Source organism: Martes martes (genome assembly GCF_963455335.1).
Source record: "Martes martes genome assembly, chromosome: 5".
NCBI lineage: Eukaryota > Metazoa > Chordata > Mammalia > Carnivora > Mustelidae > Martes > Martes martes.
Window position 1 is genome coordinate 101,540,630 of NC_137892.1, and position 13,017 is coordinate 101,553,646.

The 13,017-nt window shown below is 41.5% G+C and overlaps 1 protein-coding gene across 1 annotated transcript in view; it reads left to right on the top strand.

The window, feature by feature from the left end:
- Nucleotides 1–3,771: 3,771 nt before the first annotated feature.
- Nucleotides 3,772–13,017, top strand: part of UIMC1 (ubiquitin interaction motif containing 1) — a 130,191-nt gene continuing 120,945 nt past the window's right edge. The window contains exon 1 of the mRNA XM_080803896.1: nt 3,772–3,962. The gene's annotated coding sequence lies outside the window, so the exon portion shown is untranslated. The remainder of the gene's footprint in view (nt 3,963–13,017) is intronic.

Genomic DNA, 13,017 nt, shown 5'->3' on the forward strand with positions numbered 1-13,017 from the left:
CACTGCCCCTGCCTGTGTTCAGTCTCTTGCTGCCTCTATCTCTCTGTCAAACACATAAATAAAATCTTAAAAAAAAAAAAAAAAAGAAAAGAAGGGGGTGGTTAAAGGAGGAGGGAAGGAAATTGGGAAGGAAAGGAAAAGGGAAAAATGTTACCCAAATGAGAGTGGTGGGCACTAACTGCCCCCACCCCCCTCTCCAGGATGCTGGAGGCTAACTTAACTTGCACGGTGACTGCGAACCAAAGGTTTAGGTGGCTGTTCATCAGGGACAAAGGGTTTGCATCCAGCTGTCTGTCCCCATGGGTCCCAAACACCCTCCTGGAGTCCTGCTGGATGGAGTTGCCAAAAAAGTGTGATACCAACCTCTAAGGAGACTTAGGCGGGAAAAGGGTGACATTTAAGCATGTAGATAGAGGTCAGGAATTCTTTTTTTTTCTTTTTTTAAGATTTTATTTATTTATTTGACAGAGATCACAAGTAGGCAGAGGGACAGGCAGAGAGAGAGGGGGAAGCAGGCTCCCCACTGAGCAGAGAGTCCAATGTGGGACTCGATCTCAGGACCCTGAGATCATGACCTGAGCCGAAAGCAGAGGCTTTAACCCACTGAGCCACCCAGGCACCCCAAGGTCGGGAATTCTTGACGGCTGTGCACTTAAAGGTCATGCTTCTTCACGTCTCACATGTCTAATTAGCATGTGAAATCTCCACCCTTAGTATTATAATGAGGGGAAAAAAGTTGGGGAAAGGTCAGCATTGATGGCCATCTTGGCACAGACTGGTTTGATCCAGTCCTCACCAGTCTTCATAGTTGGGTCCTTGCTTTCCATAAACATCTTGTTTCCACATTCCTGCAAGATATACTACTCAGGATGCATAGAGTTTTAGTTTTTCTTTCTATGGAGAGCTAAGGAATGCTGGATTTTGCAGTGAGGGTTGAGAGGACCTGAGTTTAGTCACTGCCCTGTCTCTTTTCAGGAGACTCATGAACCTTAGAATTGACTACTCCTACTGTTAGAGAAGTGAGCCAGAGCCTACAATATATATTAATCTAGTTCAAGTACATAAAGCAATATTGGACTTTGCAAACAAAATACTACCAGCCCCCACCAAGGATGAGGCAGAAAGGAGGACCCCTCCACAGGTTAACCTAGGAGATCAGGTTCTTTTTAGAACTTGTAATTCTTCCCCAGAGAACTCATTGTTGCCTAAATGGAAGGATTCCTACCAAGAGACCCTGGCAACTCCAAATGCAGTCAACTACAAGGAATCCCTAACTGGGCACATCTTTCCAGATTAAAATTCTTCTTTCTCAAACATCCACAGGACCATCCAGAAGACCTGAAGTCATCCTACTCCTGTGAGACTGTAGAAGACCTTAAATATATATTCAAGGGGCACCTGGATGGCTCAGTTGGTTAAGCCTCTTTAAAGCTCTTCCTGACCTCTCTTCAGGGAGCTAGCCTGAAGACTCTTTCCTTTGTGCTATCTTCCTTGTGCTATAGCCTAACTCCAAATAAAGGCTTGCTTTATTTATCCTGTTTGACCTCTTGTCAATTTGTATTGTTTAGCCAGCTCAAGGACCCTTTTCAGCATCAGGGTTAGAGGATGCAAAGAAAGAAATGGTTGAGTTGGATTTTAGAGGATCAGTCGGAGGTAGGTGACTTGGGAGGATAAGAAAAAGTCATTCCAGAATTAACTGTTACAGAAGGGGTGCCTGGTGGCTCGGTTGGTTAAGTGTCTGCCTTCGGTTCAGGTCATGATCCCAGGGTCTTCGGATTGAGCCTGGCTCTCTTTGGAATCCTGCTTCTCCCTCTCCTCTTGGCTCGTGTTCTCTCTTGCTATTTCTGTTGTTATCTCTGTTTCTCAAATAAATAAATAAATAAAATTTTTGAAAAAATATTACAAGAAATGCTAAGAATAATGTAACTAGTGCTTGCTTCTGCAGCACATGGAATAATGTAACTAGTTCCACCACTCAATTGTTAACATTTTGTTATGTTTATATTTTGGTTTCTTCTTTTGTATTTTATTTTTTATTATTTTTAAAAAATTTTTATTTCCTTGAGAGAGAGTGCAAGTGAGAGAGAACAAGTGGGAGAGAGGGGTAGGGGGAGAAGCAGACTCTGCACTGAGCAGGGAGCCAGATGTGGGGATCAATTCCAGGACCCCAGGTCTATTACCTGAGTGGAAGGCAGATACTTAACCCACTGACCCACCCAGAAGCCCCAAGTTTCTTCTTCATTAAGAAAAGAAATCATGACAGGGCGCCTGGGTGGCTCAGTGGGTTAAGCCTCGACCTCTAGCTCAGGTCATGATCCCAGGATCCTGGGATAGAGTCCCCCAACAGGCTCTCTGCTCAGCAGGGAGCCTGCTTCCCCCTGCCTCTCTGCCTATTTGTGATCTCTCTCTGTCAAATAAATAAAATCTTAGGGGCGCCTGGGTGGCTCAGTGGGTTAAGCCTCTGCCTTCGGCTCAGGTCATGATCCCAGGGTCCTGGGATCGAGCCCCACATCGAGCCCCACATCGGGCTCTCTGCTCAGCAGGGAGCCTGCTTCCCCCTCTCTCTCTCTCTGCCTGCCTCTCTGCCTACTTTTGATCTCTGTCTATCAAATAAATAAATAAAATCTTAAAAAAAACCCAAAAAACTTAAAAAAAATAAATAAAATCTTAAAAAAAATCATGGCAGACGTATCTGAAGTCCTACAGATCTATCTGAAGTCCTGTTTATCCCCCCTCCTAATCCATCCTGACTTTTACACCCCCCCATAGTATCATGGTGCATATCCGCGTATCCATCCAGTTCATTTTCTATACTTAATACATATATTTTTTTCCATTATCAGTATATACTGTGATTCTGTTAGATTTACATAAGTCATTTCACAGTGCACATAATTGGCATGTTGCTATTTATAACTTTTTTTAAAAAGATTTTATTTATTTATTTGACAGAGACACAGCGAGAGAGGGAACACAAGCAGGGGGAGTGGGAGATGGAGAAGCAGGCTTCCCGCGGAGCAGGGAGCGCCACGCCCCACTTGATCCCAGCATCCCGGGATCATGTCCCCAGGTGAAGGCAGACGCCCAACGACTGAGCCACCCAGGCGCCTGCTACTTATAACTCTTAAGAGCTATCAAATGTTGATACGTATAGGACTCAGTTTTATTTGTCATAACATTTTATCATAGGAACATAACACGTTTTATTCATGTATGTTTTATTGCACATTTTCACAAGGAAGCAGGCTTGAACATGAATTTGTATTCTTGTGCACACCTGTAAGAGTTTATTCTTTTACACATGAAGTTGCTGGATATAAAATGCACATTTAGAATCTCACCCAAAGTGGCTGTTCTAATTTTACACTCCCAAACGACATCTTTAATAGTTTACGTTTCTCAGACTCCTTTTCCTGGAAATGGTCAGATTGTAACATTTACCACACTTTTAAAGTAGTGGTATGAACAGATAATTTCAGTGTAACAGTGCATGCAAACAAAGGGCGGGAGGAGGCATGATGTGGCAGAGGAGACTTTGAAGGGGTTCACTGTACTGTTTTGAGCGCCCTATTTTTACTCTTTGGATTCCCTCAACGTGCTAACGAATAATAATAGAGCGAACGAGCACACTGCGAGCCCACGTGGAGGGCCCCACACTACGCTGGAAGATCAAATGCGACTTCCAGCGATGGCGCACTCCAGCCCTAGCGCAATGGTACGACCCGGCCGCGGCTTCCCCCCGCGGTGCGGGTTGGTTGCGTCCCCGGACGCCGGCGCAAGCGCCCACACCCGCTCAGAGAGCGCGACTCCTCCCCGCGGTGCCTCAGCTTCGCGCGCGTGCCCGACCGCCGCCGCCGCCGCCGCCCCCACTTCCTCCGCCCCGCCGCTCCTCAAGTGCAGCGGACGCTCGCGACCCGCAGCGCCCCGGAGGAGGGGCTCGGCAGAGGGGCGCCGGCCGGTCGGTGAGTACCTGCCGTCTCCGTTCACCTCCAGCCCGCCCTCTTCCCGCCTCCTTTTTTTCTCTCCCGGCGGTCACGGCCTGCTCCTCACCTGGAGAGGCGCCTCTAACGCGGGGTAGAGCCCTCTCGGTGCGGAGGCGGACCTCTCCGGACACGGGGGTGGGCCGTCGGATGGCCCCGAGGATGTTGGGTTGGCGTCTCCGGACGCCCGGGTGGGCCCTTCGGGACGCCTCAGGAAGCTGGCGAGCGCCTCCGGACGCGGGACTGGGGCCCTTTGGGACACCGGGGTAGCCCTTGGGGACTTCGCTGGGCGACTCATGACGCCGCGGTGGGCGTCCGCCCCCCGGTTCCAGGCCTGCCCACTTCGCACCGGAGGTGCGGCCTTTATCCTCCCCGACCGGGCGCTCCTTCGTTATTTCTCGTCAGCCGATGGGCTCTGGTCCCCTCCGGTCCCTCGAAAGCGTCTTCCTCACGCTGAGCACCCCGGGAGGAGGCTCCGTTCTCGCCGTCCCCCCCTCGCGGGGCCCCAAACCGGAGGGCAGGCCACGGGGCCCCTCCGCCTCCTACGCCTCACGCCCCCTCCCCCCCCGCCAGGCTACTGTTTTATTGCGGAGTGATCCTTCTGTTATTTGCCCAGAAAAGTATACTTTGTTTGGAAATCCTTATTATTTGCCACTTTCCACTCCAACAGAACTGCTGTTTCCTACTGCACGATGACCGTGTTTCAAGCCTATTACTCGTACGCTTTTATTTAATCTTGACACTTTTTTGAGATAGGTACTATTATCCTCAGTTTCTAGATGAGGTAACTGAGGATGGAAGACCGATCTCGTAAGCGGTAAAGCTGCTTTGAATCCAGGCAGCTTGACTCTAATGTTCTTGTATGTAGTCACTATATAAGCATTGTCCAGAAAAAAGCGAAAGTTTTATGCTTCTGTTTTTATTTTTTCCTGTTGGGAGGCAGTGAGTGCCTTTGTAGATGAGTCAAAGAATGTATTTTTGGAGTCAGGCATATCGAGCTGCAATTCCGTCAACATAGCCATTTACCAACCTAGTAAGAACTTACTAATTGTTTGATTTTGAGTAGGTTTACAAACTTGTAAAATAGTGATAAAAATCGTTAAAATAACAATTAGTGATAAAAATAGTGTAAAATAGTGATACCTATCACAATAGAGTTATTGGAAGGATAACCTATGTAATGCATGTGAGATACCTAGAATAGTGTCCGACTCAGTAAATGACTATGATTGAATTATTAAATGTTTGGATTTTGTTACACACTTGTCCGAGGCTGAGTATAAAGTGGGGAGTAAAGAATTGTGCGTGTGCTTATCTGTGCGTGTAAAGGCATTTATCTTTTTTATTTTATGTACTTATGTATGTACGTATTTATATTATCCGCACAAAAAGGTGGTGTTTTTTTTTTTAAGATTTTATTTATTTATTTGACAGAGACCACAAGTAGACAGAGAGGCAGGCAGAGAGAGAGGAAGGGAAGCAGGCTCCCCGCGGAGCAGAGAGTCCTATCCCAGGACCCTGGGATCATGACCTGAGCCGAAGGCAGAGGCTTTAACCCACTGAGTCACCCAGGCGCCCCCAAAAAGGTGGTTTTATTAAAGCATAGGACAGGATCTTTGGTTAAAAGAGCTGCCACATTTACTTTTTTTTAAATTCAGGAAACAACGGGGCACCTGGGTGGCTCAGTTGGTTAAGCGTCTGCCTTGGGCTCAGGTCATGATCTCAGGGTCCTGGGATAGAGCCCCGCATCAGATTACGTTTTGGGAGGGAGGGACTTTGACCCTCCTGCATGCTTGTGCTCTCTGTGTCTCTCAAATAAATAAATAAAATGTTTTAAAAAATAAAGCAAGGAAATAAGCTCTTGAAATCAGATGGTAATGTTTGGTACCAAATTTCTTGAGTAGTGACTTACTGAGTAGCATATCATCAATCATTCGTAAAGACTTGTTAAGATCCCTATATCCCCAAGCTTTTGAAGTGATTTTGACATGTTTGGTAGGTACAATGTCAAAATTTTAAGTTATTTTTTCAGTGATTGTTCTTCAGCTAGATCAAGATGATAGATACGAGGAAAGAAAATGACAAATAACCCAAGTTGGGGTTACTAAAAATGCTACCTGTGAGATAAATAACAAGTCTCATTATTGTGTCACTTTTCCTGTTTGTGCATTCTTTTAGAGACATTTTGTTCCTGTCATGATTAAAGATGAGGCTGTTGGCCTCTAAACTCAGTTCTTTCTTCAGAGTTAGTGGTAATTCATTCTTTAGCCTCAGTTCAAGTACTTGAAGATAAGCCATTATTTTAGCGAGTTCTTCATTTTTAAGGGTAGCAACTTAAATAAATAGTAGCTGCACTATATGCTGGTCAGCTTGTTTAAATTGGTCAAGCAGTGCCTTGTTTTTACTCTTAGAATTACTATGTGGTTAAATCTCATGAAGCACTGAATTTTGGAGTCTATACTCTGTGGGGGGCCTCTACTTAATGCTTCTTATCAGTCGCTTACCTGCTTAATTCTTTGAAAACCCACTTTGAGATTGCAGGTGGTTCTGTGCTACAGAGAAGAGTAGAGTTTTTATGTATGTATCTTAAAGAAATTACATACATCTGGCGGGATAGCTACTCTTGATATCAGATTTGAGCATTTTGGTTTAAATAACTCTAGGGTACAGAATACATTTAATAAGATGAAAACTAGTCCGTGGAAGATGTTTTCCTGGGGCACTATGATTCCTTTAGAATTCCCCCAAACTAACTCCAACTTCCAAGTCTTACCTATGCTATTCAACCTATAATAATTTTATCCTTTTGTGTCTTTATGTTGTATTAAAAAATTTGAATATAAACATTATACTGTTCATTCAGCATGCATTTTTTTAAAGATGTTATTTATTAATTTGAAAACATAAGCTTGTAGGGGAAGGGGAGAGAAGCAGTCTTCCCACTGAGCAGGGAGCCCAACCCGGGGGCTGGATCCAAGGACCCTGAGATCATGACATGAGCGGAAGGCAGCTGCTTAACCAACTGAGCCACCCAGGTGTCCCCATTCAGCACATATTTATGTGTGCATACCATATATCAGGCAGCAGTTTTAGTTAGAAGAGGTGTGAAGATTAAGTCATGAAGTACTGGAGTCAGGAGACAGAATTCAGGTGCCTCCTTTGTGACTTCTGACAAGTTACTTTTCTGAACTTATGCTTCCTGGTAATAATTATACATACTTCTTGGGTTTTTGTGAAGATTAATTAATTAAAAATATTTGGGACCCTTGAATTGCCATGTGAATTTTAGGATCAGTTTGTTAATTTACACACACACACCCAACTAGGATTTTATTAGGTATTGCATTGAATCGTTTATCAGTTTAAGGAGTAGTAGTACTATCTTAAGTCTTGATCCTTGAACATGGATGTTTTTAATTTATTTAGATTTTCTCTTATTTCTTTAAAAAATGTTTTAGGGGTGCCTGGGTGGCTCAGTGGTTAAAGCCTCTGCCTTCGACTCAGGTCATGATCTCAGGGTCCTGGGATCAAGCCCCGCATTGGGCTCTCTGCTTAGCAGGGAGCCCACTTCCCCCCCTCTCTCTCTGCCTGCCTCTCTGCCTGCTTGTGATCTTTGTCTGTCAAATAATAAAATCTTTAAAAAAATGTTTTCTAGTTTTCAGGGTATAAGTTTTGTATGTCTTCTGTTAAAGCTGTGACTAAGTATTTTAGTCCTTAGGATGCTGTTATAAATGGACTTGTTTTCTTAATTTCATTTTCAGATTGCTCAATGCAAATGTATAGAAATACAGTTAGTTTTGTTTTGATTTTGTATCCTGCAGCCTTGCTGACTTGTGCATTCTGATAGTTTTTTTTTAAGTGTATTTCTTAGAATTTTCTTTCTTTCTTTCTTTCTTTTTTTTAAAGATTTTATTTATTTATTTGACAGAGAGAGGCAGGCAGAGAGAGAGGGGGAAGCAGGCTCCCTGCTGAGCAGAGAGCCCAATGCGGGACTCAATCTCAGGACTCTGGGATTATGACCTGAGCCGAAGGCAGAGACTTTAACCCACTGAGCCACCCAGGTGCCCCTTTATTTCTTTTCTTTCTTTCTTTTTTTTTTTTAGATTTTATTTATTTATTTGACAGAGAGAGATCACAGCAGACAGAGAGGCAGGCAGAGAGAGAGAGGGAAGCAGGCTCCCCGCTGAGCAGAGAGCCCGATGCAGGACTCCATCCCAGGACCCCGGGATCACGACCTGAGCCGAAGGCAGCGGCTTAACCCACCGAGCCACCCAGGCGCCCCCGCCCCTTTATTTCTTTATGTCTTGCTCTTTTTGCCCAATTGCTCTGGCTAGAACCTCCACTATAATGTTGAATGGAAGTGCTGAGAGTGGGCACGCTTGGTTTGGACCCAATCTAAGGGAAAAGCTTTCAGTCTTTCACCATTAAGTATAATGTTAACCAAGAGTTTTTGATAGATACTTTTTATCAGGTTGAGGAAGTTTTCTTCTATTCCTAGTTTGTTTAGTGTTTTTATCATGAAGGGGTGTTGAGTTTTGTCAAATGCTCTTTCTGTGTATATTAAGATAATCATGTGGTTTTTGTCCTTTATTCTAGTGATATGGTGTAATACATTGAGTTTCAGATTGTAAACCTTGCCTTCTCTTGATACATCTTAGTCATGGTACATAATTCTTTTTATATAATATTGGATTAGGTTTGTTAGTATTTTGTTGATGATTTTTGCATTTATATTTATAGCATATTGGGTTTCTTGTTTTATTTTTCTTTTGTCTTAACGATTTTATTTTTAAATACTCTCTATACCCAGCATGGGGCTCAGACTCACAACTGTGAGACCAAGGGTAACATGTTCCAGCGACTAAGCCAGCCAGGCCCTCTTGGTTTCTTGTTTTACTGGGTTTTTTTTTTTTTTTGGTCTGGTTTTGGTATCAACTGGTCAGGTAGAATGAGCTGAGAAGTGTTTCCCTACTTTTTTTTTTTTTAAGTTGTGAAAGATTGTTACTTCTTTAAATGTTCGGTAGAATTCCACAGCAAATCAGAAATGGTAGGACTAGAGTTCAACTGAAAGGCCTAGGTGCATTTGTATATCTTGCAGGCCTTTGAATTGAGTTTGTAGTTGAAAGCCCAAGAGTGAATGCCACTGTGAAGTTTCAAAGTAGAAAGAGAAGGAGATTGCGTATAGCATAGCGGTAAATGCTTTCATTTAGTGAGAGGAATAGAAGGAAGAGGAAAGAAAGGAGAGGTCAGATCTAGGAGAAAACTCAGTTAGGCAGTGTCACAAACACTAAGTTAGACTGTCATAAAGAAAGGATTTGCCAAGATGGTTAGTGGAATGAAAGCTGAAGAGATGTATATGGATTTGGTGTCAAGGAGATCTTTAATGATCCTAAAAGGACAGCAGATTCAGATTATATAACATTAGAAGAGAAGAGGGTGATAAATGGACACAGTGGATATGGAATGTGCTCTTTAAAATTGATGTCAAAACTTCAAATTCTCTCCAGAGTTTAAAAGTTTAAAGAAAAATAAAAAATATGTGCACATGGTTCAAAATTCAAATAGTAGGAATATGTCTGTCTTCCATCTATCTCTCAAATTCTTTCTCACACTTTTGGCAATTTCTTGTGTAACCTTCCAGATGGATTTTAAAACAAAGGACTATGTATGTGTGTTTTAATTTATACAAGTAAAATAATATAAACATGCTCTTCTGCCTTTTGTTTTTTAAATTGAGTGCTTTGGAAATTTATAATGTGTGTCAATGTATAGCTTCTGAGTAAAATATTTGATGATAAAGCAAAGGAGAGAAAATTTTATTGGTGGTAGGGTTGAGGGAACTTATTTTTAGGCTCAGGAAGTCTTGATAATGTTTATAGCAAAGGAATAGAGTGGATCTAGAAGGAACTTACATATACACAGGGTTGGGAGGAACTTAATGGGATAGACTTGAAGACAGAAGTCCCTTTAGTGATCAGTGAAAAATCAGTTGGCTTGGTTTTTCTCTCCAGGAATTTTGATAACTGGGGCGAGAAGTACACAACAAGTAATATTTTCCCAAGGTTAGGGGCTTTAGAGATCCCATTGAAATGGCTGACGATGGGACACAGAGTAGGTAGCAAGTTATGAGAGGCAAAATTGTGATTTCTTTTTCTAGTGTTGAGTACAATTCTGACTGATGATTGGTTTCCTTATTTTAAACCCTACTTTTCTACATTTTAAAGTAGGTGATACTTAGAAAAATTATTTAAGTTACTTGAATGAACAACCTACAAAAGGCTTTTAAGTGTTTTTTAGTTAACAAAAAGTTTTTCCTGAAAATCATTTTTGAATTAGAGATGAGAGCTGAAGGTTGTAAATTGATTAATTTCTGGTTTTGATAGCCTGAGAAAAATTTATCGATGGTGATTTTTTTTAATCTTCTGCACAAAAGGTGTGATGCTATTATTTACTATTTTTTCCTTTATTTTTCACTTATTGGTGCACGTCTTGGAAATTTTTCCATGAGATTATGTACAGTTGACCCTTGAACAATACAGAAGTTAAGCCTGTGACACCCCATGCAGTTGAAAATCTGTGTACAGCTCTTGACTCCTCAAAAACTTAACTACTAACAGCCTGCTGTTGACTGGAAGACTTACTGATAACATAAACAACCAATTAAAACACATTTTGTATGTTATATGTATTATATACTATATTCCCACAATAAGATAAGTTGGCAATAAGAAAATGCATTAAGAAAATAACATAAAATATGTTTATTGGATGCCTGGATGGCTCAGTCAGTTAAGCATCCTACTCTTGATTTTGGCTCAGGCCATGATCTTGAGGTCCTGGGTTTGAGCTCAGTGGGGAGTCTGCTTGTCTTCCCCCCCACCCCTCCACTTGTGCACACATGCTTTCTCAAATCTTAAAAAAATACATTTATGGTACGGTACTGTAAGAAAACCCACATATAAGTGGACCTGCACAGTTCAAACCCACGTTGTTCAAAGTTCAACTGCATATGCCTTTGCTGTTTTCTTTTTTTGAATTGTAGCAAAATATATGTAATTTACCAAATACATAAAATTTTACCAAATATACTCAAAACTTACCATTTTAAGTGTACAGTTTGTTGGTATTAAGTACATTCACATTGTCATTCAGCCATCAGCACTATCCATTTCCAGAACTTTTTTCATCTTCCTAAACTGAAACTCTACCCATTAAACAGTAGCTACACATCCTTCCCTTCTCCCAACCTATGGCAACCACCATTCTGCTTTCTGTTCTATGAATCTGACTACTTTAGGTATCTCATGTAAGTGGAATTGTACAGTATTTGTCCATTTGTTTCTGACTTAACTACATAAGCGTAATGTCTTCAAAGCTTACCCATTTTCTAAAAAGATTTTATTTACTTATTTGACAGAGAGTGCGCTTGCACAAGCGGGGGGAGTGGCAGGCAGAGGGAAAGTGGGGCTTGATCCCAGGACCCTGGGATCATGATCTGAATTGGAGGCAGATGCTTAACCCACTGAGCCACCCAGGTGCCCCTAAGTTTGTTCATGTTGAAGCATATGTCAGAGTTGCCTTCTTTTTTTGAGGCTGAATAATATCTGCTGTATGTATATATCATATTTTGTGTCTGTCAGTGGACATCGAGTTGTTTCTACTCCTTGGCTGTTGTGAATAATGCTGCTGTGAATGTGATGTACGAATATGTTTGAATCCCTGCTTCCACTTCTTTTGTGTATATAATTGGAAGGGGAATTGCTGGATCATATGAAAATTTCTATTTTTAATATTTTGAGGAATTGCCATACTAATTCCCATAACAGCTGCACCATTTCCCATTCCTCCTAGCAGTGTTCAAGGGTTCCAGTTTCTCTGCATCCTCTCCAACACTTGCTGTTTTCTGTTTTCTGGACAGTAGCCATCCGAAGGAGTGAGAGGTGGTATCTTGTGTTTTTGATTTGCAGTTCCCTAGTAAGTAGTGATATAAGCATCTTTTCATGTGCTTATTGGTCATTTGAATGTCTTCTTTGGCGAAATGTCTATTCAGATCCTTTGCCCATTTTTTAATTGGGTTGTTTTTTGTTATTGAGTTGCAGGAGTTCTTTATATAGTCTTGATATTAACCCTTTACCAGATAAACAGTTTGCAAATTTTTCCCCAATTTTGTGGGTTGCTTTTTCACTTTATTGTTAGTGTCCTTCCAAGCATAAGATTCTAAAATTTTGTCATAGTCAATTACTTATTTTTGTTGTTGCCTATTCTTTTAGTGTCATGCCCAAGAAATCATTGCAAAATCCAATGCCAGTTTTTTCCCTTTGGAAATTTAATCACCTTGGATTCATGAGATTAAGTCATCATTCTCAACTATATATACTGCTAATGCTGGAGAATCAGTAACTCCTTACTTGTAGTAAAGAATTAGAGATGAGAAAGATGGGTACATGGTAAGAGCAGCAGAAGGAGCAAATGTGTTTGAAATAGGATTAAAAGGGATAGACTTAGAATTTTAGAGTTATGCACTTATAGTTAGATTTTTCTTGATGAGAGCTATGCTATTCAGTAAATAGAGCTCTGGTATCATCAAGCATTTATTATCACAGGTGACAATAAAAATGGTTTGTATTTATAATTTTAATCTTGAAAATGATGAATTCAGCTTTCATTTTGTTACTTTTTTTTTTTTTTAGATTTTATTTATTTGAGAGCGAGAGAGAGAGAAAGAGAACACAAGCTGGGGGTGGGGAGGGGCAGAGGGAAAGGGACAAGCAGACTCCTGGCTGAGCAGGGAGCCAACACAGGGCTGAGTCCCAGAACCCTGGAATCATGACCAGAGCCAAAGGCAGATGCTTAACTGACTGAGCCACCCAGGTATCCCTCACTTTGTTATTTTTTTATTGGGTTCAGAAAATATTTTGACACCTCGATTAAAAAAAGCTTCTTCAGTAGTTTATATTAGAAATCTTTTCCAAATTAAAAATACAGAATCCTTTGAGATGAGAAATTTAAGAGACTCTGAGAGGTTAATTGTAACCTT